General features: G+C 42.7%; 1 protein-coding gene and 1 long non-coding RNA gene across 2 annotated transcripts in view; both read left to right on the top strand.

Moving 5' to 3' along the window:
• The window catches only part of LOC309537649 (uncharacterized protein), a gene marked incomplete at both ends in the record, with an annotated part of 243,324 nt that overhangs the window by 54,103 nt on the left and 161,296 nt on the right, over positions 1-27,925 (top strand). The window lies entirely within an intron of this gene.
• LOC309537911 lies at positions 11,797-20,853 on the top strand. Its single transcript, XR_014222061.1, has 4 exons — positions 11,797-11,920; positions 14,128-14,157; positions 19,067-19,093; positions 20,820-20,853. It is a non-coding gene; the product is annotated as an uncharacterized lncRNA (long non-coding RNA).

A 27,925-nucleotide genomic window follows, 5' to 3' on the forward strand; every position in this document is an offset into this window, starting at 1 on the left:
ATATGGAGCGATGGCTGTCCATAGATGAAAGAGATATACAGTCAAACCGTGGTTGTCAAATGTAATCCATTCTGGAGGCCTGTTCAGGTTCCGAAATGTTCGACAACCAAGGTGCGGCTTCCAATTGGTTGCAGGAGCTTCCTGCACTCAAGCGGAAGCCGCATCGGATGTTTGGCTTCCGAAAAACATTTGAAAACTGGAGCATTTACTTCTGGGTTTTCAGCATTTGGGAGCCAAAACATTCCATAATGGAGGCATTCGGGAGCTGAGGTTTGACTGTAGTAGCAAAGTTTGGACAGCGCTGAGGATGGGGAGTTACATTAGCACATCACTGCTCAACCATTACCTTTTTGCCTCAGCGGATCCTAAGCTTGCTCTTCTCAGGGGATCTTACTGTAAAATTGCTGTGTTTGTCTGGATAATAATGGGCGATTTTCTCATTTTATACTGAGGTTCCATTTGTTACAATGTGAAGTAAATAACCTAACAACCAAACATGAAATAACTGTGCACTTTGACATTTCAGGATGCTGCTATTTCGACAGTGAGTATTCACATGGTTTTGTTTATGTTTTCTACATATTTTGCAATGGCAATATAGATTAAGATCTTTTAGATCAGGAGCACGTTCTGCCCTGCTATACATTCAGCAAGCAAGATGCAATACTCGCAAGTGCCCTGGATAAGCTGAGGCACCCCGTTATTTAATGCAAGAGAACTGTGGCCATTTTGGTTGATGTCATATTTAACGATTTTGCAGCGCGATATCCCCTTTTAAAAAGTGCTTGGGGGCGAGAATATCACACTACACCCCCAAATTCACATTTATGGGCACTGTGCCCCCCCAAATAACTTTTCTGTTTGGAGAGGAACCAAGGCGCAAGATCACACAAGTTCATGACAAACAAACTGACCTTTGTACTCTTGTGATAAAAAAACCAGGAAGATGGCATCCAGAAAGATTGTGTCCTAGATTTTGGCTTCAACATGTTGGAGGATATGGGGTCCTGGCTATCCCAAGATGAAAGAGATATAGTAGTAGATCTCTGAATGAGCTGAAGATGTTGGTACAACACTGCCTGAGCTAGATCCTAAGCTTGCTCATGACAGTGGATCTTACTGTAAAATTGCTGTGTTTGTCTTGATAATAATAGGCAATTTTCCCGTTTTATATTGAGGTTCCATTTGTTGCTATGTGAAAGAAAAAAACAAACAAGCAAGCTAGCTAGCAAGCAAACACTTTGTGCACTTTGACATTTCACGTCCTTTCTACTGTGCCAATGGTTTGTTTATATTTTGCTAATTATTTTTTGCATTGGCAAGATAGATTGAGAATCTTTTAGATGAGGAGTCCCCAAATACTCAAGCCTTGTTTGAAAGGCTCCCCATCCCCACCTGCACCCCGTCAGACTTTGAAATCAATATGCATATTTAATACAGACAGGCAGCGGACTGATTGAATGAAGCGTGCTGACCACTGGTGATCCAGAATAAAAACAACCTTTGCCAAACTTTCTGAAAAAAAATTTTTCTTTACTATTTTCTTTTTTAAGCAAAGGAAGTAACAATTTGCTTCTGCATTTTTAGCTGACTGCTGGAATCGGTGGAGCTCAGGTAAGTATTTCTATTTAAGTGACAGCACAGATGGTAATGTATCTGAGCATTCAAACCATCTAAGTTTGTTGATATTGGCTGGCTTTTTGGAAGTGCAGAAAACCAGATGGGTAAACTGAAACCAAAGTTCCCTAGCTGGTGGCATGGTCTGTATAGCAGCAAAACTTGTTTGTGCAAGTGGAGCAGTGTCTCAAGCAATTCACTTGATATTCATCATGTGGGATATTTATCTTTCACTGAAATGGCTACAGCAAGTAACTTCCTACATTCATTCATCTCTATATAATTTAGTGGGAAGTGTAGCAAATCCCCTAATATTTTCACATGTAAGGTAAAGGTAAAGGTACCCCTGCCCGAACAGGCCAGTCTTGACAGACTCTAAGGTTGTGTGCTCATCTCACTCTAAAGGCCGGGAGCCAGCGCTGTCCGCAGACACTTCCAGGTCATGTGGCCAGCATGACGAAGCTGCTCCGGCGAACCGGCACCAGAGCAGCACACGGAAACGCCGTTTACCTTCCCACTAGTAAGCGGTCCCTATTTATCTACTTGCACCCGGGGGTGCTTTCGAACTGCTAGGTTGGCAGGCGCTGGGACTGAGCAGTGGGAGCGCACCCTGCCGCGGGGATTTGAACCGCCGACCATGCGATCGGCAATTCCTAGGCGCTGAGGTTTAACCCACAGCGCCACCCGCATCCCATAAATTTTCACATGTACCTGATAGCTAAGTGGCTTCTCTTGTCCTTCAAGGGATACTTTCTTTCTACTCACTAGTATGTATGCCGCTACGTCTGAAGCTACAGTTGTTTCCAGGTGACCTATTCATTGAACATCCCCCCCCCCCCGATTTGCTTGCAGAATGTTACAAAGTTCTCGTCTGTTGGTTGAGCAGTAATTCTCTTTTGTTTGTGGAGAGCTGGGGTTTAAGCAACTTCAGCAACAATATATTTAAAGCACTATCATACCAGTTTGAACAGTCATGAGAGCAATAGTTTCCAAAGTTCCCTGGGAAGAGAGGTTGATTGTTACAGCACTCTTGGAATTGTAGCTCTGTGAGGGAAATGGGGGTCTCTTAACAACTCTCAGCACCCTTAACATACTACAAGGTTTCTTTGGGAAAAGCTACAATGTTTAAAGCAGGGGTGCCCAAACTTTTTTCAAAGAGGGCCAGATTTGATGAACTGAACATGCGTTAGGGCTGCCCAAAGTTGTTGAGCTTTTTAAAGGATTTAACCCCAAAGCTGTTGAGCTTGTTTTCGGATTGAAGTTGCTGAGCTTTTTTTTAGGATTTTACCTCAGGACATATGCTGCCACAGGGCCAAATTACACCCTCAGAACTGACTTGGACATGCCTGCTTTAAAGTGTTGTAATACTTCTAGACAGTGTATTGTACCAATTTAAACAGTCAAGGCTTCTGGGAGCTGTAGGTTTGTTTTTTTTAAGGCGCTGAGAGTTGCAAGGAGACCCATATTCCCATCACAGAGCTGCAATTGGCAGAGTGGTTTAACAGTCAATCCCTCTTCCCAGGGAACTGTGGGAATTGTAGTTCTGTTAAGTGTATGTTGATTGGAAGTGTATTTGTTGCAGAAGAGCCCAAGTTCCCCTTTTCGCACATCTTGAATTTGATGGCATGCAATTGGATCACAGCTGCAAACCTGCAATAGTCTAGAAGCCCCTATGAAAAAGACAACATATACAGACATAACTTATGCCTTTTCTTATTTCACTAAGGTTAAACGGAAGAGAAGATCTGTAAGTATGAGGATTCTCAACTTAAGCCTGATCTGTTCCTTCAGCAAAGTCATGTGGTAGAAGTAGGGATGGAGAAGAAATGTGTTCTGCTTGCATTTTAAAGCAAACTGATCTGATTTGCCAATCCTAGATTTATATGTGGATGACAGCACAGATGCCCCTCGGATTATGTACTTTTGTTGTGGTATAGTTTTGGTTCAAAAAGCATGCAACAAAAATGGATATTTTATGGGGAAATGTATACAAAAATATTTAAGGGGGAATCTCAGTGTAAAGCAAATATTACATATAACATGCACACAAATGTGTACAGTTTAAATGTGAGTGGTGCATGTATGTGTGTGTGTGTTTCTTTAATTCTACAAAAATGGGCCAGAATTGTCTTGTGACAGAATGGATGAAAATCTGGCATTGAATCTAAAAAACCCGATACATCAGTTGCTAGTACTAATGGCAAGCTCCTACCTACATGGAGGCAAGATGATGGATTTTGTAAAGAAATATTTCCCCATGTGAAATATTCCCTTGCCTGTAGAAAAACCTGGCCCATCAGTGGAGGATTTGTAGTCCTTATGATCTGGGTGAAAGTGTGCCTCAACTTGAGCCCAGTGTGTCACAAAGCACCTACAAAAAAGCAAACATTAAGTCATGCTATTCTTTGATTCTTTAAAAACGACTGTATTAGTTAGGTAATTAAAGTATACGTAACAACAGGGTGCGGAATGTCCTTCCCATCTGCCAATCTTGACCCATTTTAAAAATTTCCTTCTTGGAATGTTCTTCTCCTCTCCTGAGTCATTTCCCCTGTGTTTTGTGTTTGATTAGATTGCAAGGCTGAAGTTGGATCATGCCTCTTTAAATTCCTAGGGTGCTGATTATAACAATAGGAGCTGTAAGAGATATTATTCCAGCCTTTAGCAGACTGTTCCACATCCCATAATGCATTCTTCTGGTAGCCTCTCTTTCCTTTCAATTAAATACCTGTTTGGCATTCATTTAGTGAGCTGACTTCACTAGTGCACTAAGAAAGCAGACAAATAACTTGTGTCTTTTGCTTCTTTTATAAACAACAGTCTACCTTAGTAAAGATCTGTAAGTATTTCTGTGTACATAATCTACATATGGTTAATCTGCGCCATTAGCAAAATCATGCAGTAGAGTCATGGGGGGGCCGAATTACTTCAGGGGACAGGATTACCTTTTCTGGGTGCCTCCCCTGTGTGAAATACATTCTTGTTTGTAGAGAAGCTATCATATCTGCTGACTAGAAAACTTACTCCACTCTGATGATAAGCTGGAGAGTTAAAGCTGCTCTTCCTGTGATACCAGTCAGGGGCTGGAACCCTGAGAAAAGATGCAATTGCACAGAGCAGCAGACAGACGAGGAACAGCCCTAATTTCCCTCTGAATATGTGCCTACTCTATTAAGGCAGGGATGGGATCCTTCTTGATCCCTGTCCACATTGGTTGAGGTTGATAGGAGTTGGTGTGAAGCAACCTTTGCAGGGCCACAGGTCCCCAATCCCTGTGTTAGAGGAAGTTGGCAATCCTGCATAGGTTCATAGGTTTACTTGGGAGGAAGTCCCAAGAAGCTCAAGAGAACATGCTCCCAGGTATGTTTGAATATGCAAGGGTAAAGCCATGTTTTATTTACTATAAAAGTGACTTTTGATATCTCATGAAATGGCATAGCAGCTGAAACCGTACACTTGAGATAGTTGATACTTTAGAAACTCATAAAATTAAGATGACTGTAGTCATAGTTATGGAAGTGGACCCCAGGCAAAATTCAACCATTTTCGTCTAGTTTGATGGGAGAATTAAGCATGTGCCTTGTATTCAATGAGACCTAAATGTGCTTACCTTCAGCTCAATGCCACCTGGTGCAGGATTGGGAAACCTGTTGCCACCAAGATATTGTTGGATGGTAGCTCTCATCTTTCTTGACCATTAGCCTTGCTGGCAAAGCTGATGGAGATTGGGGTTTAAGAACATTGGCAGGTTCCATGCCCTGTGGAGTAAGGTCTTGGGGAATGTTTGGGTTGATTTATATTATTTACTGTCAGAAGCGGGATAGCAGTAAACCACACTGTGCATACTGGAGTTGACTTTTGATTAGCAAAAACCCAATAGGCACAGACCTGGAGGATTGTCATTCCTAATGATCACAGCAACTCATCTCCAGTACATCTTGCCCCCCCCCATGAAGCAGTTGCTGATACTGAAGGCCCCTGCCCCCCACAGCTGCCTAAGTTCCCTCCTCTCCAGGGTTTCCCCCCAGGCAATCTGAGACTGTGCCTGCATGCCTGTCTTTGCTCCTCCCACTTCATGTCTCTACTGGTTCTGGGAGATGAATGGGGAGGAATCACAGCAAGAATGTGAGACCCCCATGCCTCTTCACCCGTCTTAATCATCTCTGCCTTTTGACCTGTCTCCTCCCACCTTTCTTCGGCTTCTGTCTCTGATTTTGAACTGCTCTTTCCAAATGCTCTCCCAACTCACTGAGCCCTGTTATTCCTTCAGCTTCAGAAACTGCCTTTTCCTATTCTTCTCCCTCTGACCACACATCATTGTCCCACCACCACACTCTGGGCTCTGAGCCCTCTTCCTTCAAGGGTTCCCCAGCAGGTTCTTACCACTATTCTTCTGCATCCAACCAATACATGACATTACTTTCTTCTTTCCAGTTGTATCATGGACTGGAACTACCTTCGTTTCTGGGCCAGATTGATGAAGACTTCTTGCTCCTGCACCTTCCACTCCAAAGCCAATCAAGTGAAGCCAGAAATCACTAATCATTCTAGTGCAATTTAGATAAATTCTGTAACTGATTTTCTCGCCTTTGAAATAGAGGGCTGTTATGAGGTAGAAAGATCACAGGACTCCACCTGTTCAGGAATCGGAGCACACAATGACTTCATCCCACCGTTTAATACTGCAACACTGGATTGAATAATGATGCTGCCTGAAGTGATTGTTGTATCATTGATTTGCACCACGATGGTGATAAGGGTTAGGATAATTTTTTCAGAGCAGTGAAAAATTTGGATAATTAAAGGATGCCTGTTGCTCACTGAGACAAAATGACAGAAGGAACATTCGATCCAACCTAACCATCGGCTGCTAAATAGGATACCTGATCACAGGTGCGCCATTCAGTTTTTGTTGGGCCCTGAGTATTTCCTTTCTTCTTTTGGATAACATGCAACATGTAACATGGACAGATGCCCACAGAAGGCATATATGATACAAGCAGGATCTCAGTTTGAAGTGGTGGTGTTCAGGATTCCAGTCATTCCATCCCCCTTCTTCAGCCTTTATCCCACCCCTGATTTAAAGGACAGAATGGCTATTGAGCATTCAAGTCATTTTAGTTGATGTTTCTAGATCTCCCCAAGAATGCCCCCTCCAAGCTCCCCAATACCTCCCTCTGATACCTGGGTGGTGCTTGGCTACAAGGGCAATGACACTTATACACTGAGGACTGGAAACAGAGCCAAGAGTGATGGTCCCTTCTGTGTCTTGAGGCCTTTAGACATTAATGAAGTTGCTAGCGTCAAATCTGAAACCGAGAATCGTGAGAAATGAGGGGGAGAAAGAATGTAATGTGACACATAGAACAACAACGAAAGGCCAGCCCTCCTATTGGATAGGTGGCTGCCTCAGGTGGCAGATTCAGTGTGCCACTAGAGGGCAGCACGTTGTCAGCAGGGGTGGCTGCTCTCTAGTGGCACACTGAATCTGTGGTCTATTTAAAAAGCAAACCCAATATCACTAAAACTCTGTGACTGTCCTTGGTTTGTCAACTAAGTGTCCCATTGGATCAGACCAGCAGCAGCAACATGAAGGAGGGACTCACCTGTAAGCAGAAGCTGCAGATCCATACCAGCCTGTTCTCCTGCTTGTCTCCTTCAGCCTCTGCTCACCACCTTTGGTGGAGAGAGATCTGTAGGAGTGAGAGGCTGTTTTTGTGGCACACAAGCAAGGAAGAGAATGCTCTGCCTCTGATTGCATTGGCACGGGTCTTATTCCCTGCAAGAAAAAATCTCTCTTGGCTTCTAGGCTACTTTTGTCATGGTTGTTTTGCTAGTTTCCATCCCCTTTTGACTTCTACCCTGGGTACACACTCTAATGAAAGCAGCACACCTATGGTTCTTGGTGCATTCGTGGTGATATAGTTTGCTCCCAGTGCTACCACATTATTGCAGACCCCAGGGACTATAGGGCAGCAAAAGTGGAACAAGAATGAACTGGAATATTTGTGGCATACAGGCTCCATCCTTTATGTTATGCATTCATGATGATTTGTGGCTGAGATGCTATTGAAGTGGCCATTGTCAATCCCACTTTCAGAGCTGTCTGATCCTGCAAATGTTTGGAACATGCTACTCACTTCCAATCAGTGCATACCCCATACCTCTCTGCTAAAACCCTGCAACTTAAAAATAAATAAATAAATAAATACCTGGATACAAATATACCAGAAATGTTTTGGTTTACATCCAGTTCTGAATTCTGCATGTCTCACCTGCAGCGGGCTGAGTTGCAAGGCAGCATGCCCCATGCAACTTTCTTGCATACAGAAGAACCCAGCGTCAACCCCTTGCATTTCCAGGTAAAGCTGTGCGAGACCCCTGTCTGAAATTCTGGAGAGAAGCTACCAGTCAATGTCAACAATTGTGAGCTAAATAGGGCCAGTGGAGTGACTCAGTATAAAGTAGTTTCCTGTGTGCCATGACTATTCTATCCTGAAGAGAATCAAACTGTGGCTTACCTAAATCAGGAGAAACATTTTTATATGATATTATTACATTTCCATTATTCTGCACACAAATCTTACTTGCAAACCACATGTAAATTACCCGTGTTGTTGTTGTTGTTGTTGTTGTTGTTATTATTATTATTATTATTATTATTATTATTCCCGTCCTATATTATTACACCCGCTCTATACCCTTAGATCTCAGGGCAGTCCATAACATAAAATCACAATATTAAAAACACAAAATACATAATAAATATAGGAACAAAGATTACCCAATAATCTCCACTTGCACAAAACTTTTAAAAGGGCACCGGATGTCAATCAGCCACAGGCATGATTAAAAGGAAGTTTTTTACCTGGTGCCTAAAAGTGTATAACATACCCCGCAAGTGTCCCAATTTGCCAGGGACAGTCCTGGAATCACAGAACCCATCCCAGTTTCTGATTTGATCTGAGAATGTCTCACTTTTCTTTAAAAGGTAAAGGTAATGGGACCCCTGACCATTAGGTCCAGTCGCGGACGACTCTGGGGTTTTGGTGCTCATCTCGCTTTAGTGGCCGAGGGAGTTGGCGTTAGTCCACAGACAGCTTCTGGGTCATGTGGCCAGCATGACTAAGCCGCTTCTGGCGAACCAGAGCAGTGCACGGAAATGTCGTTTACCTTCCTGCTGGAGCAGTACCTATTTATCTACTTGCACTTTGACGTGCTTTCGAATTGCTAGGTTGACAGGAGCAGGGACCAAGCAACGGGAGCTCACCCCATCACAGAGATTCGAACTGCCGATCTTCTGATCGGCAAGCCCAAGGCTCAGTGGTTTAGACCACAGCGCCACCCACGTTGCTTTTCCTTAGGATGTCCCTGTTTTCATTCATTTTTGGCACCTCTTAAGTGGGCACCATTGCCATCATAAGAGAACAAAGGTTCGTGGTGAGTTCCGGCACTACTTCTTCTGGAAAAAAATAGCACTGGGTGTCACTAGTTTCATTGGATTAATGTTGGAGGGTATGGTATAATGAAGGTGCCAGCTGAACCTCCCTGGGGAGAACATTCCACAAATGGGGGAAAGGCCCATTCTCATGTTCCCACCCTCTTGTGGAGGAGCCACATGATGAAGGGCCTCAGAGGATGGTCTCAGGGTTCAGGTAGGTTCATATGGAGAGGCCCAGTGCAGTCTGATCAGGATTGGTGAAATAAGCTTAAACCATCTTGCCCCAGTGAGCAACCTGACCACTGAATTCTGCACCAGCTGAAGTTTCCAAACCATTAGGGAGTGCATAGTACTCCCCACAAATCTTTCGGCTAACTTATAGCAAATCACCTAAATCGGTTTGCAGAGCTTATAGCAGTGATTATTCAGTAAGAATAAAAATTTCCAGTGCTTCAGTCTCCTGAGGAGGTGAAATGCCATTTCCAGTTGCAATGACCTCTCTGGAGGGAATTCTTTTGACTCATGGGACTTGCTATGACAAAGACCAAATCCAAGTGAATCCCTTTTAATATCTATACAATATATCAAATGATTGATTTCTGCACGTATTCCTAGACTGTATTGACCCTTCATAAGAGCAGTTTAAATGAAGCTGCCAGCCGAACCTCCCTGGGGAGAACATTCTACAGATGGGAAACAACCATAGAAAAGTCCCATCCTGTCCCCAGGATACTTTGGTGGAAGATTCAGGGATCTCACCATTGGTGTCCACCTCTTCCCATCCATGACCCAGCTGCCAAGTGACCAAAACCAATGAACCAAATGATTCAGCTCCCACTGTTAGTTACTCCTACTTGGCACTACAGTATGAATTAGGCTCCAAAGGTCACCCCCACCACTCAGAGAAGCTACGGTAGTCAGCTAAGTTCACACTGTTTACTTGACATTAGCTTGACAAGGGATTGTCCTGTCACAACAGGCTTAGGAACCTTAAAGAAGATTTGTACAGTTCTTGCCCATGGTCTCATTTCCCTTAGGCACTTCAGAAATTCTTAAAGGATAGTTAATCAAGGGGCCCTATTTACAACTGCTTACCCTGCTTCTTGCCTGCTTATTTCTAGTTTCCTGACACAGCACAGTTGTCTGCAGTTTTACCTCCACAAGCCTTTCCATCTCTGCAAGAGAATACTCAATTGTACTATGAAGAGGGGATGTTGTGTGTATGGACCATGCACTTACCTCATTGCAAATACCTGGAAAAAGTCAAGCTGAGCAACTTGGCTTAGCTGATGATTAATACTTGGTTGCTGGATAATAATGCATTATTGTTTGCCACCCCGTTGGTCCCTGTCTTTGAGATCTACAACACCTTTCCATTTGATGGTGGTTTGTGATAAGTTATGCTTTCCTCATTCCTAAAGAGATTGGTCCTCTTGACAATGGAGCTATTACACTGAGCAACATGGAAAGAGCCATACCATAAATAGAGCAGCTGAAGGTACCCAGGCCTCACACCAGAGAGTTTACAGACTTCCAAGGAGAAGCCAAGATGACTCCCCAGATTGTGGTTACCGTTCTTCTCCTCTTTCTCCTTTGCCCACAGGAAAGCATTGCGGTAAGGTGACTTCTGCTTTGAAAGGAGACATGCTACACCTTTCTGCCACAATGATCTTTCTCTTCAAGTGCACGAGAGAATGTGCTTCCTTCAGCAGTACCTGAGGGTTGTTATAAGAGAATCCTAGTACAAAATCAAAAATGTCCATGTGGAGACAGCAGTGCCCAAACAGAGATTCATATATGGTTGTTTTGCTCTTTGTACAGGGATTCACACAAATTGTTGAATCACTGCACCATTAATTTCTCCGCCAGGGCATTTTGCAAACTATTATGTGAATTTTCTCTTTGAGGATCAATACAAGGCAGAGACAGTAAAAACTTTAAAATTCTTAGTGGTTTTTATTGTATGGTTTTTATGCACAATGGTTGAAAACCACTCTGATTTTTTAAAAAGCAATATATGAATGTTGTTTCCAAAATATTAATCAAATAAATAAACTGCCTTTAAAATAAGGGACACAACAATATCCTGAGTTTTAAATTGCAGTGGAGTTTGGTAATTTTATCTGCTTAGTTGTTTGTACATGTTTTTATTTCCACCTCAAATTGCAAAGGCCAGTGGCTGGTGCAAGTATCTATCTTTCTATCTCACTTCAGTGTATTGTATATTTATTGCATGCATTTTGTTAGAGTTTACATCTGCACATAAAGAAAGAGGAACTAATGTGAATGCTTATGACTGGGATGAATTAGATTAATGCATACCAAAAAGCAAGGTAGTGTGAGGAGAAGATTATGAAATAAAGATTAGAGAGATTTCTGCCCTCCTATTAAATTAGAACAAGTGGGATTAACTCAAAAGCTCTCTCTTTAGTTTCCTGGGTTACATGGTCAGCAACCTGTGGTGAATATTATAAATGTTTTGTGTACTGAGAGATCCATTTCAGTTCCCCAATGCCATTTTAGAAAGCTGTGAATATTCTTGATTTTTTTTCCCAGTCTTCAGACATCCACATTTTTGCATTGGCAGGAAAAGTGTTCTAAGAATGCAGCATGCTTATGACTTTGATCTGTGTGAACAAGGGAGGGTTGCACTGCATATTGCATAATTCAATCAGATGAGCACGAAATGTGCAATACAGAATTATGCATTCCACTGCTGTCTGTGTTCTTGCATTTGAAACCCGGTGTGCAATCAAGCCTTCTGCAGATAGAACATGAACACTGATTCTGATTCGTCTTCAGACAATGACTTCTTGTTTTCTGCTTTAGGCAGGTGGGGTTGCTAGATTCCAGACTACAGTGGTAAGTATTTCATATTATATTTCTGTGGAAAGCTCTTCCTCCATTTTCTGGATTCAGTTGTATACTGTTTTGTCTGGGTTTTGCACCAAAACAGCCTTGGACACCTTAACAGATCCATACTGGGAGAAGGACAGTGACCTTGCTAATTCTTCTAGACCTTTCAGGGGCTATGTGTAGTATTTGACCTTCTGCACCAGCTATCTGGGATATGGGGTGTTATGATCTAGTGTTTCTGCTCATACCTGGGTGTCTGTTTCCAGAAAGCCATGCAGGCAAACTACTGGTTGGTCCTGAAGTATTTAGGCTACCACAGGCTTTCATCCCGTCTCTCATGTTGACTAACATCTACATGAAACCACTGAACTAGATAATCCAGAGGTTTGGTGAGAGGTAGTATCAGTAGGCTGGTGACACCCAGCTCTGATTCTCCTTTTCATTAGCTTCAGATGAAGCAGTGGAAGTGCTATTGATGAAGCTTGGGCTCAGTGATGGACTGGTTGAGGGATTAGTAAATGAAGCTCAATCCCAGCAAGATGAAGTTAATGTTTATGGGTGGGTCATTTGCGCAGAGACATGGCTGTGGGAGCTTGGCATGGCACAGCTGCAGCAGTGGGTGCAGGGCTGTCCTATGCATATGCGGCACCGGGGTGCAAAGATCCGCCCTGCGCGCCCCCCCCCCAGGTTGCTCAATCCCAGGAGCGCAGGAGGCCAGAGCCAGACGGCCACCTCAGAGTCTCGCTGGCTTGGTTGCCCCCAAACTCACAGCACAGAGCTGCCTGCAGCAGAAAAGCCTGCCATAGCGCTCCGACCGATGGGTGGGCTCTTCCCCAGACTCAACTCTCGGGCCCCAGACTCTCAGCCTGGCACCCCTGAGAGCCCCGCGCCCGGGTGCCCCGCACCCCTCGTGCCTATGGGTAAGACGGCCCTGAGTGGGTGCAGCTCCCTATTGCCTTCCTCCTCCACCTCTCTGTAACCAGAAGTGACATGCATGGAAGACACAAGACTTACCCACTCTGGAAGAATGGCAGATGAAGGTGATTGACTACATGGAAATGGCCGAGATGACTGGCAGAATCCGAGACCAGGGAGATGAGTTGGTGGAATAAGATTGGAAAAAGTTTAAAGAATATCTACAGAAATATTGTAAAATTTATGAATGTTAAATGGACGTTGGATGGAAAATAAGCCGTGTTGGTAAAAAGATTAATAAGAATATGTTAATATAGATTGATAATGAGGGAAAATGTATTTTTAATATAGGTTAAGATCTTGAGTAAAGTTAAGGATAGAGGGTAAGGATTTGCTGAATTAAATATCTGAACTGGAATACAAAAAGGGAGGTGTGAGGAGGTCAAGAAATTAGTGATGAAGTATAGGATATGAAAATCCTAATCTTTTTTCTGTTTTGTTTGTTGGTATTCTTTGTTCTTTTTTCTTTTTTATTATTCTGTTAAATGTTTCTTTTCTTTTTTTATTCTGTACCTTTATTAATTGTTCAATAAATATTATTTAAAAAACAAACAAACAGAAGCGACATTCAGCATAAGGAAGCCAGGTGAGCAACAACACTCTGCCTGTGCCACCCTTTTGCCACTACGGATGCTATTGTCTACTGGCAGCTAGGCAGCAATGGCAGGAGAGAGCTTTGGCCTAATGAGTAGAGACTGTTGAACTGCAGCTGCCATCATTCTCTGACCATTGGCCTTGCTGGCTGGGGGGCTGATGGGGATTGGAGAGCACCAGGCTTGGGAAAGCAGGACTCTCACACCCTCCAACATTCCTCTGATGGAAATTGGGATGCACGTCTTTGGGTGCTGTGCTTTCACAGGAGCTAGCTGACTTGTGCAAGAGTGCAGAACCACGGCAAGTGCCAGTACTGGCTGTAAGCTCCATGAGCTTGGAGGGGGGAAATGGGATTCCAGGGAAATTCCAGGATCGAATCACAAGCCAGGATGGCTTCTGTAATTCTTGGAATGCCCTGGGGATATTGGGACACTTGAAGGGTATGGATTATTCCTATGTTCTTAGGCTATATGAACTGCATGGTTTGATTTGCAAATGTATGGGCTTAGTGTCCAGTGCCAGACTTTGCATACCAATGTGAAGAAAGCAAGATTTGCAGCAGTTAGATTCAAAATAATAATAATGGTGATAATTATGATGTTGTTGATGATGATGATAGGCTAACAAATTGCTTTTAACTTTAGGCTACTGGCAGTGGGTGTGGCCTTGTGAATGTGAGTATTGTGAATCATTTGGATGTTGACTGATTGATCTTGCTTTGTAGATCTAACCTTTTCCTGGTCACTGGAGATCAAGTTCTCTACTTTTTAAATAACGCCCCCCCAACAGACCCATCCTTGAGACCCATAGGTCATTTGAAATGAAAATAGCATGCTTCTTAAATGTGCTTTTTATTTATTTCATTTATTAATTGCTTTCTTTTTTTATAATAATTTTTATTGCATTTTTCCAAATTACATAAAGAACAAAAGAATGAACAAAGTAGAAAAAGAAAAAAAGAAAAGAACAGAAAATCACGACCATTTCAGGAACTTATTTCAAATTTCCATTGGACTTCCCCACATCTCCCGCATAATGCATTCTTAATAGTAAAGTTATCAGCAAATTATACCCTTATTTCGTGTGTTTCTTTATGTTTTCAATTACAATTTAAGTTTAAATCTCTTATTCTCCATTTACTCTAAAAATATAACATAATGTCGTTTTTACCCATTTAAACTTTGATTCTTTCATAGATGTTGTCCAATTTCATAGATAATTAAATTTCGTTGCTGGGGCTAACATTCCAAATCATACGGCATCCTATGATTCATACAACTTATAATACTTTTGCAGATAGTCTTTAAATTTTTTCCAGTCCTCCTCCATTGCCTCTTCTCCCAGGTCTCGGATCCTTGCAGTCATCTCGGCCAGTTCCATGTAGTTCATCAATTGCGTCTGCCAGTCCTCCAGTGTGGGCAAATCTTGGGTCTTCCAATGCTTGGCGATAAGAATTCTTGCTGCTGTTGTGGCATACATAAAAAAAGTTCTGTCCTTTTTTAACACCTTCTGGCCGACTATGCCCAGAAGGAAGGCCTCTGGTTTCTTGGGAAAGGTGTACTTAAACACCTTTTTTAACTCGTTATAGATCATTTCCCAGAAGGCCTTCAATCTTGGACAAGTCCACCAGAGGTGAAAAAATGTCCCCTCAGCTTCCTTACATTTCCAACATTTATTATCGGACAAATGGTATATCTTAGCCAGTTTAACCGGGGTCATGTACCACCTGTATACCATTTTCATAATATTTTCTTTCAGAGCATTACATGCAGTAAATTTCATACCGGTGGTCCATAACCTCTCCCAATCTTCAGACATGATATTATAACCAATGTCCTGAGCCCATTTTATCATTGCTGATTTAACTATCTCATCCTGGGTGTTCCATTTAAGCAGCAAGTTGTACATTCTCGATAATAACTTGGTCTTTGGTTCTAGCAACTCTGTCTCAAGTTTCGATTTTTCCACCTGGAATCCTGTTTTTTTATCTAGCTTAAAAACCTCATTAATTTGGGCATAGTGTAGCCAATTTTGCACCTTATCCTTTAATTTTTCAAAGCTCTGCAACCTCCAATTACCTCCAATGTTTTCTATTATTTCCCAATATTTCGGCCAGTATGCCTTCATATTGGGTGTTTTCCGAGCTTTGGCCTCTATTGGTGAAATCCACCTCGGAGTTTTGCTTTCCAATAAGTCTTTATATTTTTTCCAGACCATATATATTGCTTTTCTGACAATATGGTTTTTAAACATTCCATGTGTTTTCCCCTTGTCATACCACAAATACGCATGCCAACCTAACGAATTGTTAAAGCCTTCCAGATCTAGGACATCAGTGTTTTCTAATAAAATCCAATCTTTCATCCAGCAGAAGGCCGCAGCTTCATAATATAACCTTAAGTCTGGCAGGGCAAACCCCCCCTCTCTCCTTTGCGTCAGTTAGTATTTTAAACTTTATTCGGGGCTTTTTGCCCTGCCAGACAAACCTAGAAATATCCTTCTGCCACTTTCCAAAACATTCCACTCTGTCCACAACCTGCAAGGCTTGAAACAAAAACAACATCTTTGGCAAAACGTTCATTTTTATAGCTGCAATTCGGCCTAACAAGGATAGTTTCAATCTTGACCAAATTTCTAGATCTTTTTTAACTTCTGACCAACATTTCTCATAATTATCTTTAAATAAATTCAAATTCTTAGAAGACAGATTAACCCCCAGATATTTCACTTTTTTAACAATGTTTAGTTCTGTTTCCTTCTGAAACCCCTCTGTTTCAGTAGCTGTCAAGTTTTTCCCTAACACCTTAGTTTTTTGTTTGTTCAGCTTAAAACCCGCCACCCGACCAAATTTCTGAATCAATTCCAAAACTCTTTTTGTACTAGATTCTGGCTCCTGTAATGTTAAAACCAAGTCATCTGCAAATGCTTTCAGTTTATATTGTTTCGCTCCGACCCGTATTCCTTGTACCTGCCGATCCTCCCTTATCATATTCAGCAAAACCTCCAGAACTGAAATAAACAATAAAGGGGATAGGGGGCACCCCTGGCGTGTTCCTTTTTCAATATGAAGTTCTTCTGTCACCACATTGTTCACTATCAACTTAGCTTTTTGTTCTGAATAGATTGCTTCTATTCCATTCTCAAACCCCCTTCCCACTCCCATCCCTTCCAAGTTTTTCTTCATAAATTTCCAAGAAATGTTGTCAAAGGCCTTCTCCCATTTATTAATTGCTTTCCATGAGGCATTTCAATGTTATTTACAATATAAAAACATATACAAGCCAATTACACACGCACTCACAAAACAGCTGCATATATTAATTATTTTATTTTAAAAAATACATAAATGTAAAAACAGGTTAAAACAACAGATTTTTTTTGTTAACTTTGCTGCATTAAATATACATTCTCTAATTGACCTCATTTGTAATGCTCTGAAATCTTTAAGCTAATATTTCAGTTTCCTATTAATTGAACTTTATATCTGGCCTTGAACTTTATATCTGGCTTTCTTTGGCAATGTTTTATTCTGGATTGTTTTATTTGATGTTTTAATATGTTGCAAACCCAACTCCTTGCATATCTTTCTAGTAAGGACCATGTTGGGTAGTTGTCTTCCTATTAGAAAGCCAATTGTCCCCCAGTGCTTCTGCCTAATTAGCAGGGCCAATGGATGAATAGGGGTGTATCTGCAGTTTTCTCCTGCTTAGCTCATCAGCGAGCACTGATTCTCAATATGTTTCTTTGGTGGAGCTGGGAGAGGGGGGAAGGGAGGAAGGCTAGAAAGCTCTTCCGTCAGCTCCCAGTGTCCTTTTTGCTGATGAAAGCTGATAGAAGCTGGGGGTTAATTGCTATAAGGTGAAGGATGGTAATTATTTTCCAAGCCGAGCCTCTTTATCAGCCTGATTTGCTGGAGACGGTCTTACTCACACAGACGGGACTTCAGACGGGACTCGAAAAGGACTTGCTTCAACCCCTTCTTCAGTGTTTCCGATCACCCACCTTGAGTTTTTTCCTTTCCAGTGACGGGGGGGGGGGGTCCCTTCACGGCAGGGGAGTCAGGCCAGACCTCTTCCCTTCCCCACTCACTCGTTTCAGAAGATTGCTCAACTCCACAGCACTAAATGCACAGCGGGGGGTGCGGCAAGGCAAGGCAGCAAGGCTGAAGCACGAAGCAGGTGATAAAGCAATAAGGCGATAAAAGCCCAGAGGAGTTAAAAGAAAACTACTTAGAACTACTTGAAACTTAGTCTAAAGCAATAAAACAATAAAAGCCCAGAGGGGGGTTAAAATAACTACTTAAAACTGCTTAAAACTTAATCTAAGGGCAGACGAAGTTAACTAGGCTGCTACCTTTCGCCGCCATCTTGATTGTCTAGGATATTCTAGTCCCGTTGAAGTTTCTAGAGGAACAAAGTATAAGGCCTATTTATTCTCATACACTTTGAAAGAGCTTTGGGTGCAAACCCTTGGTTTCTCCAGGCCAGGTTGAGAAAGACCATTGTCTGAAACCCTGGAGAGTTGCAGCCAATCAGTGTGGACAATGCGGAGCTAGAAGGACCAATGGTGTGGTCCAATATATTTTGGTACATTTTGAGAACCATTGTTGGAATCTTTTTTAACTGCAAAAGTAATGGATAACTACATTCCATTCTGCACAAGTGTGGATCAGGTTACTGTCTCATCAGAATGAGGGGTAGACAGCTTTGTCTCCTTCTGTGCATGTTTCCCATGTCTTCGTTCATATATCTGTTCCATCCAGGATTTTTGGTATGGAAAATCACTTTTAATTATTTATTTTGTCACAAGCTGTGCATTTCAGGATATGTGCTATCCCAGGGCAAACGTTTCCAAACACACTGGGCAGCATTCAACTAGGTTTTACTCAAAGTAGACTCATTGAGATTAATGTGCCCAAGTTAATAATGCTCAATCATTTCATCGTGTCTGCTGTGAGCAATACTTAGTGAAATGCTACCCATTTTATCCTAAGCTTTTATGAACTTTGGATTATTATTTTTTGGAAGGTGAGAATAGTATTGCCAAATTTGGAGAAGTGGAAAATCCAAAATATAGTTATATTCTGATCAGAGTATTAGTCCAGGAGGTGAGTATCAATTTTGGTTCACTTTTAAAAGTCGACCAAGTGAAATTCTCCTGCATAACTGAATGGAATATGCAGATTCTGAATTCCTTAAGTCCCTCCTCCAGAATAATGCAAACATAAAACCCCCATAGCATAGATCTTAGTGTCAAAACCATGGCTTGTATCCAAAGTAATGCTAAGTCTCTGGTTCCATTTGGATTCTGCACAATGCAACTCCCCCCGCCCCTACCTAATTGGTTCGGGTTGGCTGGCTTGAACAGAACAGATTTGGGAAGGGTATGGAGGGAACAAAGCAGGAGAAGAGGGGGGAAAGTTCCACTGCGCAAGTATAAATCCTTGTGCATTGGATACCCCTGACAATGCAGTCTTTCCTGACAATTCCCCCCCCCCCGCAACTGCTATGAAGAGAGTGTTCATGGAGAAAACATTTAATTTGATATGATGAGGAAAAAATTGTTTCTTGCTTTCTGTTTTAGATTATTGGTGTAGTGGCACCTCCCAGAGTGAGTATACCCTATTACTTTTGTGTAGAGAGGTTTTTTTTATTTACATTAGACTGTTGTTGTTGTTTAGTTGTTTAGTCGTGTCCGACTCTTTGTGACCCCATCGACCAGAGCACGCCAGGCACTCCTGTCTTCCACTGCTTCCCGCAGTTTGGTCGGACTCATGTTTGTAGCTTCGAGAACACTGTCCAACCATCTCGTCCTCTGTCGTCCCCTTCTCCTTGTGCCCTCCATCTTTCCCAAGGCAGTCTTCTCTTCTCATGAGGTGGCCAAAGTTTTGGAGCCTCAGCTTCAGGATCTGCCCTTCCAGTGAGCACTCAGGGCTGATTTCCTTCAGAATGGATGCATTTGATTTTCTTGCAGTCCATGGGACTCTCAAGAGTCTCCTCCAGCACCATAATTCAAAAGCATCAATTCTTCGGCAATCAGCCTTCATTATGGTCCAGCTCTCACTTCCATACATCACTACTGGGAAAATCATAGCTTTAACTATACGGACCTTTGTTGGCAAGGTGATGTCTCTGCTTTTTAAGATGCTGTCTAGGTTTGTCATTGCTTTTCTCCCAATTATTTACCGTACATTAGACTAGGGTTTATATAATGCAAAGCAGGCATGCAAGTGAATGCTTGGCATCTTGTTGATGAAAATTCTAGACATGTCCCGCTTGGGATCTACAAACCACCAAATCTTGAATGGAAACACTGGTTCTGGTGGAATTAAATGAGTTTTGCTGAAAAGTAACAGGGTGTTTGTTTGTTTGTTTGCTTGCTTGCTTGCTTGCTTGCGTGTCTCCAAATGCAACATCAATTAGTGGGGAATTTGTTGCCTTCCAGATGTTGATGGGATTTCAGTCCCATTATCCCTGACCATGAGCCATGCTGGTTGCAGCTACTGGGAATTGTCCAACAACATCTGACGTAGAACAGGTTCCTCATTGGAACTGCTTATGTTGGACTCTGACTTCCATAATCCCAACCATTGGCCTTGCTCATTGGGGATGATGGGACAATGACTGGGACAGGAATTTAGGCAGCAGGGCCTCAAAACTTAGAGAGCTGCTGCAAACAGTACTGGGTTATCTGTCTTGGTGATCAGAAAATGTATACTATAAGACAAGTTCATAGGCGGCACGGGAAATGAACTTCCACAAGCTAATATCCACTAGCTAAGTCATACAGTTAGATCTACTTACTGTATAGAAGGAGCCTTTGTTTGACTTGGTTCCCTCAGATTCCCTCAGATTTTGATTCCCTCAGATTTCCTCATGCTAATGATCTTTGTATGTTACACTCTTTTTCAAGAACTACTATTTCTAAAAATGCATTGCCTCTTGATGAAAGTTCAGATTCACTGTTCACCTTCATAAAAAATATAGAAAATGAAGAAAATTCATGAGAAGTAATCCAATAGGTCCATAGTTCAGATTGGAGTAGACTGTCCTACAACTTTGCCAGTGGGTATTGCCAATGATTTTGCATGAGCAACTTCACCCCTCTATGCTGGATATGGGGGGTCCCTTTAGTTTAATACGTGACAAGAAAATATACAAAAAAGAAATTCCGGTACACTTTGACATTTTGAGGTGGTGGCCTCCCTGCCCCTTCTCCTTTTCCGGTGTGTGCTCTTAATCACCTTGCATGGTGTCCATTCATGCTGTGAATCCATTTATTGTGTGAGGTAAAAGTATAGAAAAGCAAAATATAATTGTGTCTTTCTTCATTTCAGGGAAGAGGACTTCCTACCTCTCCTCCTTTCCCAGTGAGTATTCCTAACCATTTTCCATTGTTCCCATTTATTTTTGGAATCTTTTTATCACGTGAAGCAGAGCTATATAAAAGCAAAAGATAATTGTGAACTCTACATTACAGGGGTGGGAGCTCTCCTGCTAATCTGCCTGTGTGTATTGAAATAATTATTCTGACTGAGCATTATTCTGACTTAATAATTATTCTGACTTAATTTTAAATTGTTGTAACCCAGCTTGGGACCTTAGGGCAAGGGGTGGATAATAAATTTAAACACCAGTAGATGTGCTTTTTTCTGTTTGCATTTTAAATTTCTGAATCAGAAGTTCGTGGTCATGGTTTTCCACAGGTAGTAATGGCTAAATCATTCTTTCCTGCAGTATTTTTTATATTAATTTTTCTCTTTCTTTCTTTCTTTCTTTCTTTCTTTCTTTTGCATTACACTGGAGGCACCAGACTCATGAGGCCTCAGAACAATTTCTACAGCCTTGTGAGGCTTCAGACTTCACCCCTGAGGCCCCTCAAGGCCTCTGAAGTGACTTCCGGTGCTTCCTGAGGCACCAGAAGTCACATTGGAGACCCTGCAATGTGGGTGCCAAGCACCCACAACATTTTTATGGTTGGTCAGGCCCCCATGGCCCCCTATAGTTGGCACCGGTGCTAGAGGGCTGAGTTCTGAATCAAGAAGGTCCCTGGTATGAACTAGGGACGAACAAAGGCAGCTACGGTCTTTCCATTTTGACATGTCTTCATCACAATGAGTGCTGTTTCTATTCCACAGCAGTTTGGTCTCTGCAAAATGCTACGTTATTAGTATCTCCGCCTACTATTTAACAGATTTCAGGAATCAGTGTTATAGTTATTTCCACTCCTTCCATTTTACTGCAAAGAAAGCACAATTTAAATGGGTGGGTAGGGGACTCAGGAATTATGTATCTTTGTGGACTGAAAAAACCAACCACAGTGGTACTCTGCTTGCCATTGTATTAACTGGTCATGTTGCTTTGCTTTTTCACCTGAAGGGACTTCGAAAAAAGAGATCTCCTGTAAGTATATGATCTTTTTCATTGGTTTCTGCATTTTCATTTTCTTTGCAATATACGCAATGCCAGAGAAGCTGTTGTACTCCAAATCCCATCAGCCCCACCAGAATGGTCAATGGTCAGGGGTGATGGGAGTTGTACTCCAACACCACCTGGAGCGCAACTGATTCCTCATCCCTACAGTAGGGATTTGACCCATCAGTCAAAGACCAAGGATTTAAGGTCACAGAGATGTAGTCCACTAAATTTCATTCACCTACAGTTGGCTGTGTTCTGTCAGAAACAGGGATAGAATCAATACAGGAATCTGTCATTGTATCTTTCTATTTGTCGACTGGTCTGTTCATATCCTCTTCTTCTGTTCACCTAAAACTGTTGGAAAGTATTCATATGATTTTCTGATTGCTATAAGACATTCATGTCCAACTTCTAAGAGACTATGATCTACTTCCAATATAATAAAAAAAACTGGCATTGATCTACCCATTGTATTTGCCCAAAGTTGTTGAGCTTTTTAAAGGGGACAGTGCCAAAAAAGTTGTTGTTCTTTTATCTGGGGGACAGTCCCCAGAGTTGTTTAGCCTTTTTTATTTTTATTTTTTCACGACCCATTGGACATGCCTGCTATAAGACTTTAATCCTAGACACACTGCACCAGTGAACACATGGCCAATCTTAATTCTAATTTTAAAAAGTGAATATGCTTTTATTTGATCATTTGCAATGTCAACATACATATTAATGCATGACCACCACAGCTGTCAGCATCCTGAAATTAAGCATTTTTCACTCTTCAGATTTATTCGTCCAGAACTGTGACTTATTTCTCATCCTTGGCTGTTCTTTGCTCTTTGCAAAATCACTGCAGGAGATCTTGGGGTCCTCCCCAGGCTCTAATGGTGACGGTGGCTCTGTTAGATTACAAACCACCTGAAGGAATCTCCCTGTACTGCTGTCCACAGACACAACAGAGGCGGTGAAGAAAGTCCTCTTCACTGTCACCGTTGTCATTTGATAGGCTCAACGTTGAACTCTAACCTGTGTTTGGACTGGTTCAGAATGAGCTTTTCACCACCGGCGCTCTGGCGCAAAACTCTTCTCTTGGACAACCCTTTAGAAATGAGAGCAGAGGGAAAGCACACGTCTGAATTTCTGGTCTTATGCTGAGTTCTCTGTGGAACAGTGCTCCTGTCTCTGATATTTATTCTGTTTCACACTTGGGAACATCACAAAGAGCCTTCAGAGAAGGTTTGAGGGTGAGGTCGCACTAGGTGCTGCACTGCAGGGGGCACCAAAACAATGCTGTAGAAAGGAATATGAGACACAGGGATGCCGCCAGATTTTAGCGTCACACATGGTGCTGCTTAAATTTGGGAGCCCAAAGTCTGCCACTGTTTCTGAGGTCAGCCAATGGCATCCTCCCAAACCATTTCAAGGTACACCAAAGCATTGGCAAGCTGCCCTTTTCCAGAATTGGCATGGGACTTCTATCAAAGCTTAGTCATTCCCATTCCTATGGTCTTAAAACTGCAAAACTATGAGCTAACCAAAGAAAACTGGCAATCAGTCACGAAAGACCTGCAGATTCCATAGGCTTATAAGTCTGCATTTCATCTTATGACATAAAACATTCTCATATAAGATCAGCTCCTAGAAGCATGTAGTAAATCTCATAGAAGATTAACCCATTTAAGGATGTATTGTACGGTAGTTAATGTATTCGGACAGAGCAGTTGACGGATCAAGTGAACAGCTTTTAAGAATTGTACCAAAAAGAAGGGAGGGCATGTGTGGGAAAAGGAATTCTGGTTCAAAAAATGATTAGGGCCTTAAACAGACTGTTCTGCATCCCATAATGCATTCATCTGGAGAGCCTCTCTTTCCTTTCAATGAAATTCTTGTTTTCTAGTCATTTAGTGACCTGTAGTGACTTACTTAGTGCACTAAGGAGACAGAGAAATAACTTGTGTCTTTTGCTTGTTTTTCAACCATAATCCGCCTGAACAGTAAAGACCTGTAAGTATTTATATGTACATAATCTACATATGGTTTATCTGTGTTATTATGTTGCGAACTGCCCTGAGATCTACAGATGAAGGGCAGTATACAAATTGAATCAATAATAATTAATAAAATCAGTGTTATTATTCAGCTGGAGCATGCCGGAGCATGGCTCTGGCACCACTCAGGTGGGAGCCATTGTGAATTGGCACTCTCCCTGTCCACTTTTTGCTTTTACATACTTCTGAGGAACCCAAAACAAACATTTCAAGCAGTGGCGTAGCGTGGGGGGTGCCAGGGGTGCCGGCCGCACTGGGCGCAACATTTGGGGGCGCGCGTTTGGCCGGCCCCCCTCGAGGAAGCGGGAACCTCTCCAAGGCGGGAGGGACCTCCTCCCGCCACCAGCCTTCGGAAGGCTGCTCCGAAGCCTGGCGGTGGGGCGGAGAGACCTTCTCCCCGCGCCAGCCTTCGGATGGCTGTCCTGAAGAGTTGTGGTGGGAGCAGTGGCGTAGCGTGGGGGGTGCAGGGGGGGCTGCCGCACCTGGCGCAACATCTGGGGGGGGCGCAGAAGAGACTCGAGTGCTAAAATCCACGGGTTAGGGGGCGCAAATTACTTGCCTTGCCCTGGGTGCTGAGAACCCACGCTACACCTCTGATTTCAAGTCAGAATGGAAGCTGACCAGCGTGTGTGAGTCTACACAATTTTAAGATCTATAACTCCACCTACCTGCTAGCTGCTCCCAGCCACAATTGGTCAAGCTGTGGGGAGGGACGAATTTGCATTTCTTTTTTTTAAAAGCTGTCTCTTCTGTAGAAGCAGCGAGCTTTACACTTTTCAGCCAGACCTCTACTACTGCATGTGCACACATTTGCGCGAGGCCCTTCCTAGCTGCCCAAGCCATCCGCCCAAACCTTAGAGAACCAGGGAGCCGGGACCGCATCTATCTAACCTGTACCATAACCAGGAGTGACCCCCAAACCACATGTGGAGACAACTTACCATAGTTTTTAGTACCTCCACAGGTGGTGAACGTGGCTGTTGTCAAGCCAGCATCTGTTCAGGGCTGCCTCAAGTTGCTCAGCGACTTACTGTAACAATTTTGTGGTGAGTTCTGGCACCTATTATTCTTGAAAAAAAGTACTGAATAGAATCATAAAAGGTAAAGGTAAAGGTACCCCTGACGTTAGGTCTAGTCATGGATGACTCTGGGGTTGTGGCGCTCATCTTGCTTTACTGGCCGAGGGAGCCAGCATTTGTCCGCAGACAGCTTCCGGGTCAAGTGGCCAGCATGAATAAGCTGCTTCTGGCGACCCAGAGCAGTGCACGGAAAAGCCATTTACCTTCCCGCTGGAGTGGTACCTATTAAACTACTTGCACTTTGACGTGCTTTTGAACTGCTAGGTGGGCAGGAGCTGGGACCAAACAACGGGAGCTCACCCTGTCGCAGGGATTCGAACCGCTGACCTTCTGATTGGCAAGCCCTAGGCTCTGTGGTTTAGACCACAGCGCCACCTGCCTCCTGAATAGAATCATAGAATAGTTGAGTAGGAAGGGACCACAAGGATCATCTAGTCCAACACCCTGAAATAATGTAGTTGGACAAGGGAGCCATGGACACTATTAGAGCAGGGATAGGAATCCTCTGTCCCACCAGATGTTGTTGTATTGCATTTCTGATCATCCTTGACCCTTGGCCATGTTGGCTGAGGCTGATGAGAGTGGGAGAAGCACAACCTCTGGAGGGTCTCAAGTCCACAATGCTTGAATTAGAGGAAGTTGGCAATCCTGCACATGTTTACTTGGGAGGAAGTCCCACTGTGTTCAATATGGCTTGCTCCCAGGTAAATGTGAACATGCTACAGCATGTTTCTTGTATTAAGTGAGGCCCAAATGTGCTTAACTTCACCTCAATCCTACCAAACGCCTGCAGAAAATGAACTAGCCTCTGTGTCAGGGTTGGGAACCTGTTGCCCTCCAGATATTGTTGGATGGTAACTCCCATTGTCTTTGACCTTGCTAGCTAGGACTGATGGTGATTGGGGTTCAGGAACATTGGCAGTTTCCCCCTCCATGCCCTACTGAGCAAGATTTTCACCACTAGTTCTTGGGGAATGTTTGGGGTTAATTTCTGTTGTTTGCTGTCAGAAGTGAGACAACAGTAAATCACATTGTGCAAGTTGGAGTTAGCAAAAACATGATCTGCACAGAAAAGGCAGAATGCCAGGCCTAATGAGCACAAAACAACAACAAACTTCTGGTTACATGAAACATATTCAATAAACACACAAGACATAACCAGCTGTACGTTTGAACAAATAATATATACTATTCATTGTATTGAATTGTAGATTTCAACAGAAGTAACTCAAAGTTCAACGAAAAAAGTAGAAGACCCAGTGGATCAGTTCATTCTCAATCAGTTTATGCATAAGGTCCATATATGTGAAAGTGTCTATTCCACCTGTCTGTTCATAAAGTCCAGCATCTACTACTATGCTATGAGATCCACTGTCCTGTGATATCATATATGAGTTTGTACTACTGATGAAGCCTAAGATGGTGAAACAAGGCTAATATTCTGGAAATCCTTGTCTTAGACTCTGTGAAAGGATTCTGTGGAACTGCAACAACCTTTCGTGTGGATTGTTGGACTTTGTGAACAGACAGGTAGAATAGACACTTTCACATATATGGACCTTATGCATAGAGAATGAACTGATCCACTGGGTCTTCTACTTTTTTCATTGAACTTTGAGTTACTTCTGTTGAAATCTACAATTCAATACAATGAATAGTATATATTATTTTTTCAAACGTACAGTCAGTTACGTCTTATAGGCCTAATGAGCACAGCAACTCATTTCTGGTAGGTTTGCCCTCCATGAAGCAGTTGTCGAGACTAAAGGCCCCTACCTCCTCACAGCTGCTTAAGACCCTTCCTCTCCAGGGTTTTCCCCAAGCAATCTGAGACTGTGTTTGTCTTTGCTCCTCCCTCTTCATGCCTCTTTTGTTTCTGAGAGATGAGCAGTGTGGGGAGCTTGTTGCAGCAGACTCATCTCTGCCTCTTGGCCTCTCTCCTCTCACCCTCTTGCTTCAGTTTCTGCCTCTGATTCTGGACTGTCCTCTGCCACAAACCCTCTCAACTCACTCTGCCCTATTACCCATTCAGCTACTGACACCTCTTCTTCACAGTCTTTGCAGTTGTCTCCCTCTGACCATAAACCATTGTCCCATCACCACTCTCTGGGCTCTGATCATTTTTCCCTTTGTGGTTCTCCAGCTGGTTCCTCCCAGCATCCCTCCATGTCTAACCAGTCCATGACACTTACTTTCTTATTTCCAGTTGTACTATGGACTGAACATACCTACACTCCTGGACCAGATTGATGAATACTTCTTGCTCCTTCATGTTCCACGTTGCCACTCCAAATCCAATCAAGTGAAACCAGACAATCACTAATCATACAAGTAAATTCTGCAGGTGATTTTACTGCCTTTGTAATAGATGGTTGAGGGCACTAAAAACTGCCCCACTACCCACCTGGAGGATGGCACCAACTTTGCAAAAATAAAAGAAAATTACAAACACATGGTTTGCTTGTTTTTTTAACATTCCAACTAAGGAATCATAAAATTCATTATTGCTGAAACAAGATCCACTCACATGACACACATGTCACTAGTGTTAGGATTAGGGCTTTTCCCCCCAGCTGGAACTCGCTAGAACTCAGTTCCAGCACGTCACAGATGGGTGCCATTGCCATTCTAAGAGAATGAGGGAGGTGTTCATGGTGAGTTCCAGCACCTCTTTTTCTAGAAAAATAGCACGGGTTAGGATCATTGTTCCAGAGCACTGAAGAAATAGGAAAAGTTTGGATAAATGAAGGATGCCTGTTGCTCATTGAGATAAAATGACAGAAGGAACATTCAATCCATTCTGCCCAGATGTTCTCCAGTGCAGTAACAAAGAGTGTGAGATCTGAGGGTGCCAATACAGGGGGAAACTGGGAGGAATATTTAACTGGGAGGAATATTTACCGT

This window comes from Podarcis vaucheri (assembly GCF_965113315.1).
Source record: "Podarcis vaucheri genome assembly, chromosome: 7".
Taxonomy (NCBI): Eukaryota; Metazoa; Chordata; class Lepidosauria; order Squamata; family Lacertidae; genus Podarcis; species Podarcis vaucheri.